At 27.6% G+C, this 9,728-nt stretch overlaps 1 pseudogene; it reads left to right on the forward strand.

Moving 5' to 3' along the window:
• Nucleotides 1-7,673, forward strand: LOC114377084 (annotated as a pseudogene).
• The last annotated feature ends 2,055 nt before the right edge of the window (nt 7,674-9,728 follow it).

Below are 9,728 nucleotides of genomic sequence, written 5' to 3' on the forward strand. Positions count from 1 at the left end.
ATGGCTTCAAAGATCCTCAGTGTCTCCTCAAAACTAAAATATTGATTTAGCCTATAAAGTTATAACTTAAAATCTCATTATTACTCACACATGCAACAGATTTAACTCTTAACATTTTATGACCGGAACTTAACACCTCATTATTCTCACACATGCATCAGATTTAAGTCTTAACAGTTAAAGTTAATATACTCATTGGTTTAGGCAATCCAAGTATTTAACTCTTAAGAGTTAAAGTTAATATACTCATTTTGCAAGTTCTAATTCTTTATATATATATAATGGCGCCAAGTTTTTCAAATATTATTTTTTTAACAGTAGCTTTTGAAACTAAAGCTAGCTGCAGTTGCTTTAATGCAATGATGTGATAATGTGATTAATTAACCAAGCAAAGCAAGGATTAATCGGATAGGGTAAGGTGTGGGGGTAACAAGTCCCCGTGAATAACTCCATTGAGGCATAGACAGCAACACGTGATCGTCCCGGCGCACGTTAGACCACACCTGTCCTATGTCATTTGCTCAATTTCAAATTTAAAAAAGCTGTAGAAAGAGAGAATTAACAAAAATAACACGTGTTACAAATTTGATGAGACTAAACTGATATTTTTGTTAGACTATTCTTTTATATAATATTTATATAGAAGATTAATACTCCGAAGAAAAAACTTTTTTTGTCTATATTGATCACATACCACTCAAATATGTTACTTTTTAAAAGATATAACTGGTCTAGATAAAATAAAAATCACATCCTCTACATCTTCTCTTAACTGCACGCATCTTGAACCTTAAAATATTATTATCATTGTCTTACAAAAAATTACAAACAATCGATTGCTATTATACAAACTGCATATGGGTGGGGTGCAGTGTAAGAGATCCATATCCATCATTTCCTCTTTTATCTCATTTTTATACATTTTTTAATTACAAAGATATGAATATATATGTTAATGAAAAGGAAAGGAAATAATAAAGATATGATTGCAAAAAAGAAAGATAAAAAATGGTATAAAAATGAGATAAAAGAGGAAATAATTAATATATATATATATATATATATATATATATATATATATATATATATATATATATATATTATAATAATAACCCTTTCAAAACTCATAAAACTTGGTGTTTATAATAACCCTTCCATTCTTTTTATACCATTTCCTTTCCTTACAATTTCTTTTTCCTTTTAATTACAAAGCTTTATATATGCGCTGGTCTATATAGCTAGCTACTAACTTTATTACATGATTTTGTTATAAATGCATGTATATAGTTCGAAGGAGCAGCAAAGGAAGGTGGAAGAGGACCAAGCATATGGGATACCTTCACACATGAACATCCAGGTAAATGACAAAGACAAGCAAAGGAAGAGATAGGAAGTAGATGCTTTATCTTTTAATCTTTTAATTTAATAAACTACAAATAAGTAACCCCTTCTTTAAAAATATCACATTATTTATTAGAAAACCATAAAATTTATATCAAACACTATGAATTAAATAATAAAAATATGATACTAAATAATAAAGATTATAAATTAATTTATACAAGTTGCAAACTGAATAATAAAAACTAAAAAATTATAAAATTGCATATTTTTAATTTTTGTTATTTAATTTATTTAAAAAATGAAAATGGTATTTTTTTTAAAAGTAACCAAATAAATTATTTTACTTGATAGCTTTAGAAATTATTCATTTGAAATTATTTTATTTATTTTACCCAGTTAATTGAACTTTTATGTAATCAACTTACCTTTTTTTATTTATAAAAATAACCTTGTTTTTATTTAATGTTTAAGAGTTTTTAAAATAATAAATTGATTATTTAAAAAAAAAACTATTCCTAAACATATGCAAATGTAGGGAAAAAATTTCTCCATTTCTATTTTTCTCTATTCATTTCATTGTTATAGTTTTGAAAAAAAAATGATACTCTCTGTGTATTATGTCTATTTTATTTATCTTTTCAAAACCTTAATAATATAAGAAATAAAGATAGAGACAATTTTAACCCAAAAATGTATCGGGTGATGGATGGGGAGATAAAACAAAACTAAGCACGTGAGTTGTAGTTTGCTCATCCCACTTGTAATATTCGTTGTCTTACTCTTATATACTTCTTTTTATCTTTATTATAAGATGTAATTAATTTATTAAGGATAAAAAATTTAATTAATTTAATTTAGAGTATTAAATTTATCTTAAATTTATATTTTTTCCTTTAAATTACTTATGTGAACCAAATTAACAAATATTAATGAATTATATAAGTTTTTTTCAACATCATGTCATTCTAGAATTAACTTCAATAAATAATTTTTTTTTATGAAAACATAATTGATGTAGGAGAATTTTGAATTAGATCTTATTAAAAAAAAACTCACTCTCAATTTGAATCTTATAATAAGATTTATATAAAATATTAAACTAGGGTATTAAAAATATGAGAGGAGATTCATTTTATTTCAAGAGTAATTCTTTTTATAATTACTTTTTATTCTTATAATTTATTTTCTTAAGATCTAATGGTTATAATAAATAACTAATTTTAATTATTAAATTTTTTAAAAAATGAATAATGATAATAAAAAGTAAAAAAATTACTCTTAAAATAAGTGGATCTCTTATCTAAAAATATACATGTGAAAATTTCGTTCATAAATAATCTATAAATACTCCTTTAAACATTCAGTAAGAACCTTGAAACTTATTACAACTCTGTTTATTCTAGATCTAAAATTCAACTCACCTAAACTATTTTCAATAAATGATGATAAAAAGTGCATATGGCAAAATTGTCAATATCACGTGAGTATTATACCTTGATCAGATCCCTTCCCGATATTTTTAATTGCAACATGTGGTATAAAAAAGTAGCACGTGGCTTTTAGAAATTTAAAAAGTAAGTATGAGTTTTGTAGGCATGGTAAATCCAAAATAGTTATTCACCTCACAGTAAAAAATAAAGTAAAAATTGAAAGTGATTGATTGAAAATAAATACAGAAAAGATATAACGAGAGAAATAAAAAAAATAGTTGAAAAATAACATAATAAATCTTAATTTTATTTAAGTTATTTCCAGTTTTTTCTTTTACCAAACAACCTAACACTTAATTTCATCTTCTCCCTTCCCCTTCCAATTTATCTCTTATCAAACATACTGTAAAGAAAAAAAAACCTTATTTTAGAATTTTTGTCAAACTTGTAAAAACAGGATTAAATTTGAGATTAAAGATGTAGAGTGTGTTTAAAAATGCATCCAAATAATGAAGAAATTTAGCTTTCCAAAACACAACACCAAAATAATATATGTGAGAAAAGCTTTTCCCCAAATGCCAGTTGCATTAAGTCTAACTCTTACGCAAACATACATTAGAACCAGCTGATTCCAACCATGCATATGCTTCCTTGCCTTATCACATTTGTTTTATACTATGCAAATGTTAACCGTATCTCGCAATGTCACGTAACATCAAACACTAAATAAATATTTAGTTTTTTCATATTTTATTTTTATAATTATTAAAAATATAAATTAAATAATACAAATAATAATAATAATAATAATAATAATAATAATAATTAAAAACCAAATTATCTTTGCTAGTAGTACAAATGAAATTAATGAATTGTAGCTCATAAATTATCTTGATATTTGTGAGTATACGATTATGTAATTACGTATTATCACAATATTAAATCAATTCAGTTACGACAATGACATTTCTCAATAGTGTTCTTTTTATAAAAGAAAATATAAGTATATATATATATATATATATATATATATATATATATATATATATATATATATATATATATATATATATATATATATATATAATTGATAGCAAGAAAATAATAACCATACAAAAGAGTTAGCTAATGCATAATTTACCTTCATGCATATTGCATATTGATTCGACGTGCAGAAAAGATAAGGGATGGAGCCAATGGAGATGTCGCCGTTGACCAATATCACCGCTACAAGGTATGGATATATACATATAAATTTACTTACACTATTATTTTCATATAAGTAAATTTTATAGATTTTCAAATTAATCTAAAATTATTTGATAACTCATTTATGTATATCAAAATTATTGTAACATTTTTTAAATTACATAAAAATACAAAGCATTTGATTGTCTTCTCATTTATGTTTAATTTTTACCATCTGTTTCATATATATTGATGTTTAAACCAATGACTTAATTAGTGGTGGGAGATTTAGGCAATATGAATGAGGAATTAAGTTTTATTTTCATTGCCCACCACTATAATAATATACTGCCATCCACATATATCACAAGAAGATGTTAAGATGATGAAGGATATGAATTTGGATTCATACAGATTCTCAATTTCTTGGCCTAGAATACTCCCAAGTAAGTTTAATTAATTGATATAAAGACTATTCTTGAGTCAATTTTACTTGGTTGGACGTTTCTGCTTCAATTATTTCACTTTTTTATTTATTATTTGTATATGAACAGAAGGAAAGCTCAGTGGTGGTATAAATCACGAAGGAATCAATTACTACACCAACCTAATCAATGGCTAATGGTCACAACCCACATTATTCAAAGTCTGCTTTTTTTCAATTAAACTATAGCATTTTAATTATTAAGTGTTGATAACAAAAATTAAACAAATATTGTTTGTGATTGAGACAATTACAGGTTTAGAGCCATATGTGACTCTTTTTCATTGGGATCTTCCCCAAGCTTTGGAAGATGAGTATGGTGGTTTCTTAAGCTCCCATATAGTGTGAGTCTCCATTTCATAACCTAGCAAATTCAATGTGTTGATAAGATTACAAGTTGTTGAGCTTTTCCATATTATTTTTTCAGAGATGATTTTCGAGACTACGAGGATCTTTGCTTTAAGGAATTTGGAGATAGGGTGAAATTTTGGGTTACTTTGAACCAGCCATGGTTGTTCAGCCAAGGTGGCTATGCAACCGGACCAGGAAGATGTACCGGTCCACAATGCCTCGGTGGTGATGCTGGTAATGAACCTTACATAGTTACACACAATCAAATTCTTGCTCATGCAGCAGCTGTTCATGTGTACAAGACTAAGTATCAGGTTTGTTACTTTTTAACATAATCTTTTTATTTGTTACAATATTTTGGTACTTAAATTTTGTTTTTAATTAAATTTTCATTGTTAAGTATGTGTTTGGAAAATTATAGATAGATAAAAGTAATAGATGTTTCTTGCTAATTAAACACATCCTCAAATACTAGTACTTCTTAACATCTCAGTATAGAATTTTTTTTTGTAATGACAGTTTTAAATAATGATATGATTTTAATTGAGTACATTGTGTGCAGGCATATCAGAAAGTCAAGATAGGCATAACGTTGGTAAGTAACTGGTTCATACCGCTTGCAGAGAATAACACATCAGATATAAAGGCTGCCAGAAGAGCAATTGACTTTCGATATGGATGGTAAGTGCTCCTATTGCAGAGAATATATAGCACATCCATATTATAGAATATATAGCACATCAGATATTAGTAGTTACTGTTTCTGTGTTGAATTACGAATTGAAAAAATATGATTAAGGTAAAAAATCAGTGTGGGATGGGGTGGGGGGATTTTGGAATTGATTTATGGAAAGTCCATACCTTAATTCATGATTGATTGATTATTCTCAATAACAATTCATTAGTAGTGAAAGCTACTAAAAGGGAAATACATCTTCTCAAGTTAGCACAAGTTAAAGAGTTACTACTATAAGAAAGGCAAATCGAATAAGTAGGGAATTGAGATCCTAATGAAATAAATAACAGAGGATAAGCATGTAATTAAGGAATAATGAAGAACGTGATAAAATTGAAGACGCAGTTCAATCAGTTAAGAAAGTAATTGCCAGATGTTAGCTACAGAGCTTTTTGAACTAAAGTCTTTCATTATGTGGTTTTTCATGAAATCTTGTGAGAGAAAGAGAAAAACATAGGTCTTTTTGGATACCATGTGAGATGATTTTGTCAAATGAACAAGAGATTACAAACATGAGGTATTTACCATTTTATGCATAAAGAAGGGTATTTTAGGAAAACAAAAATAAAACAGTTGAAAAGGATGTGAGAGTAGACAATGAAGGATGGACCACAAAAAATAGAAGCATAACTAGCATGGTCCCGTAGAGGCATGTTGTGACTTATGAGAAACGCTATTAATAGCACATTAATTAACTAAAGTGAAAAGAGGTATAAAAAAAAGATTCTATAGTTGATTGTTGTTAATTTGTTTGATTGATTGCAGGTTTATGGAACCATTAACAAAAGGAGAGTATCCTAGAAACATGAGAGCCCTGGTGGGAAGTAGATTGCCTAAGTTCTCCAAATGGCAAGCCAAGCTTGTGAATGGTTCATTTGATTTTATAGGCTTAAACTATTACTCCTCTGGTTATATTAATGGTGTGCCTCCAAGCAACGCCAAACCCAGTTTCCTAACAGATTCTCGCACCAACACTACATGTAATGACACCATCCATCTATATCTATCATCACTTGTTCGATCCCCAAAATACAATTACAAAATATATACCTTGCATTGCACCCTTTATTTGTAGTTTTTCTTGTTTATTGAAAAATAACATCAGCATTTTTTTGCAATTGCAGTTGAACGCAATGGAAGACCCCTAGGTCTTAGGGTACGTTTGTGGCCACCTAAAACTATAGTTTTGTTCCAAATTGAATTTGTTTGAGAAAATATTAAATGAAGTGTCTATTTAATAATAATGCAGGCTGCTTCAAATTGGATATACTTCTATCCAAAGGGACTTCGAGATCTTCTGTTATATACCAAGGACAAATACAACAACCCTTTGATTTACATTACCGAAAATGGCAAATACGCCCTAATACATTATGTTTATTTTTATTTTACTTAAATCTTATATTGAGATTGAAATCTAGATAAAATAAATGAGAATGTATATTAAAATTATATATTATATAAATGCATAGTTATATTCGATTTTTCTTTCCTAATCTGTTTAAAAGAATATGTATGATATATATTGTGTTACATTTACATACTTTATTTAATTTGCAGGTATGAACGAATTCAATGATCCAATTCTTCCTGTGGAAGAAGATATTTTGGATATATGCAGAATTGATTATTATTATCGCCATTTCTATTATCTTAGATCAGCAATTAAGTAAGTGGTTTTTTATATGTCTATATATAATTTATGACTTTTTTTTAAACATTGACTTATAACAAAAATATATGTAGGGCTGGTCCGAACGTTAAGGGATTTTTTGCATGGTCATTTTTGGACTGTAATGAATGGTTTGCAGGCTTCACTGTTCGGTTTGGATTCAACTTTGTAGATTACAAAGATGGCTTAAAAAGGTACCCTAAGCTTTCTGCTCAATAGTACAAGAACTTTCTGAAAAGAAACTAGCATTAGACCTACCGTTTGAAATATGCAGCACCTAAAAACGGTTAAGTTAAGCTCAATGTTTGTAGTTGTAGCTAATTCCTCAAGTACTGATGATTAGGTTGCTGTTTTCTGTCAGATTTCATTTCATGCTAAGGTGAGTTTGTCTTTTTTGCTGTCCATTTTTAACAGCTGATCCTTCATGTATCAGTTTGATTTTGAATGTTATCTCAGAATTAAGATTCAGTTTCAACAATTAGAATTTCTACGTGATTATTCAAAATGTATAAATAATGATGTATATATATTCAGTCGTAATTGATCAATTGGTCACAGTAGAAATACATTGTGATCAGTATAAATAACATAACTCTACCAAAACCAAGCTAAGTAAATGACACAAATGAAAGGCATAATTATATTAAAGTTAAAACCAGTCAGTACAAATCAAGACGGGAATTATTAAACCATTATGATTTATTATTGCTATGTCATTGCAAAATAAATGCCAATCGTTCAATTGAGGGATTGGGCTGGGTCAGCTGTTCCTTCTATTTGGGCATTGCTATTGATTCCAATCAAGTGGCTGATTTTTTTTTTTTAAATGTCCTCCAAACAGAATTACGTTTCCGTTCTAGTGTTGGGGATGTGAACAAATTATAAAACGAAAACATATTTAAAACAAAATCATGATTTTGTATGTGAGAATATGTTTTCATTGTGTATTTATTTCAGCTTAAAAAATAGAACATAAACATAATCCCGAGTACAAAATTTGAAATAGAATCATGTTAAAAAATATAATTTATTAATGGAAACTAAATGATATTTTTTAGTGGATTTAATTTAATTTACAAATATAAGAGATTACAAAAGCATACATAAAGCTTCAAAATATTTTTTAAAAACAAAAAAAAGAAGTTTTACACTTGTACTCCATAAAAAAGTTGTAGATAATGCTGTAGCTCCAAGCCTCCAACTTCAACTTTTAATGTTTTGATTCACATCTTGCACAGTATGTTCGACTGCCTCTCAGTTTTTACATGTCATGGATAGATTATGGGCAGGTTTCTTTTGGAAAACACAAACTTTTTGTTTGAAATGTATGCTTACATTTAATGCCTTTATAGGAAAGTATTCTTAAACGTTGTTCATATGCAAGATCTTGTTAAGGGAGTAAAAATAAAATTACAGTTTGTTATGGGCCAAGCCCAAAATTAATATATAGTTTTATTAAAAGGGGAGTGCACAAAGCAACCCTAATTACAATATCACTTTCGGCCCAAAAAAGAGTTTAGATAATAATTTGATGTTGTCGTGCTTACTTTGTTGTATATTTAGTTGATATTTTAAAAGGCTAACATTTCTATTTAATTAAATATAAAAATTATTTTAAATTAATTTAGTGTTTACAAATAAAAAATATTTTATTTGACTTGGTCATTTAGACTAAGTCTTATCTTATCTTTTTTTTTTTTAAATCAGCAAAACAAATTTCATTAAGATGATAAAAAAACACAGTACAAAGATAGATAATCCAGCTTGTAGCAATTAAGGTTAATCGGTATTGGTATCACCTAACATAAAAATGCTTATTAACCCCTAGCTAGCAAACTGGAAAAGCAAAGTCTTCTTATAAGTTACAACCACCTCAAAGAAAGCCTAAGAAATATTTAATTAAACCTCACGTATTTTTGATTAAAAAAAAGAAAAGAAACTCACCTATGCATTTGATAGGCATATCCTATTCACATAATGTATAGAATTGTAGTAAGTTTACATTATGATACACGTGAGTAACATTAAGTCGTTGACAATTAGGTCGAGGCTTAAAATAAAATGATAGTTTCTTATTCTAAAATAGGTTAATAGTCTTTACAAGCTTTGGGTCCATGTCAAGAATCTACCTCATCTTAAATTCATATAAATAAAACATGAACAATGTCAAATACGCATTTAATACATGCATTACTATAATAAATTCATTATTAACTTGAGCATTTGAATACATTTTACAAATATCCAATCTCTTTTTTTTTTTAAGAAACAAATATCTAATCTCTATGACTATATATCCACGACACGACCATCTCAACTACATAAAAAGGGACTTCTAAAAAAAACCACATAAAAAAGAAAAGTCATTATCTTCAATGCTATATACACACCTCAAACAATAAAAGACGTACTTAGTCAAAATTATATCCAAGTCAATCAAATTGATAATCTTTCCATTCAACAACAAAAAATATGATGATCTTTCGCTCCTCTAACACAACATCATCATATCATATATTTTAT

This window comes from Glycine soja, chromosome 11 (genome assembly GCF_004193775.1).
Source record: "Glycine soja cultivar W05 chromosome 11, ASM419377v2, whole genome shotgun sequence".
Classification (NCBI taxonomy): domain Eukaryota; kingdom Viridiplantae; phylum Streptophyta; class Magnoliopsida; order Fabales; family Fabaceae; genus Glycine; species Glycine soja.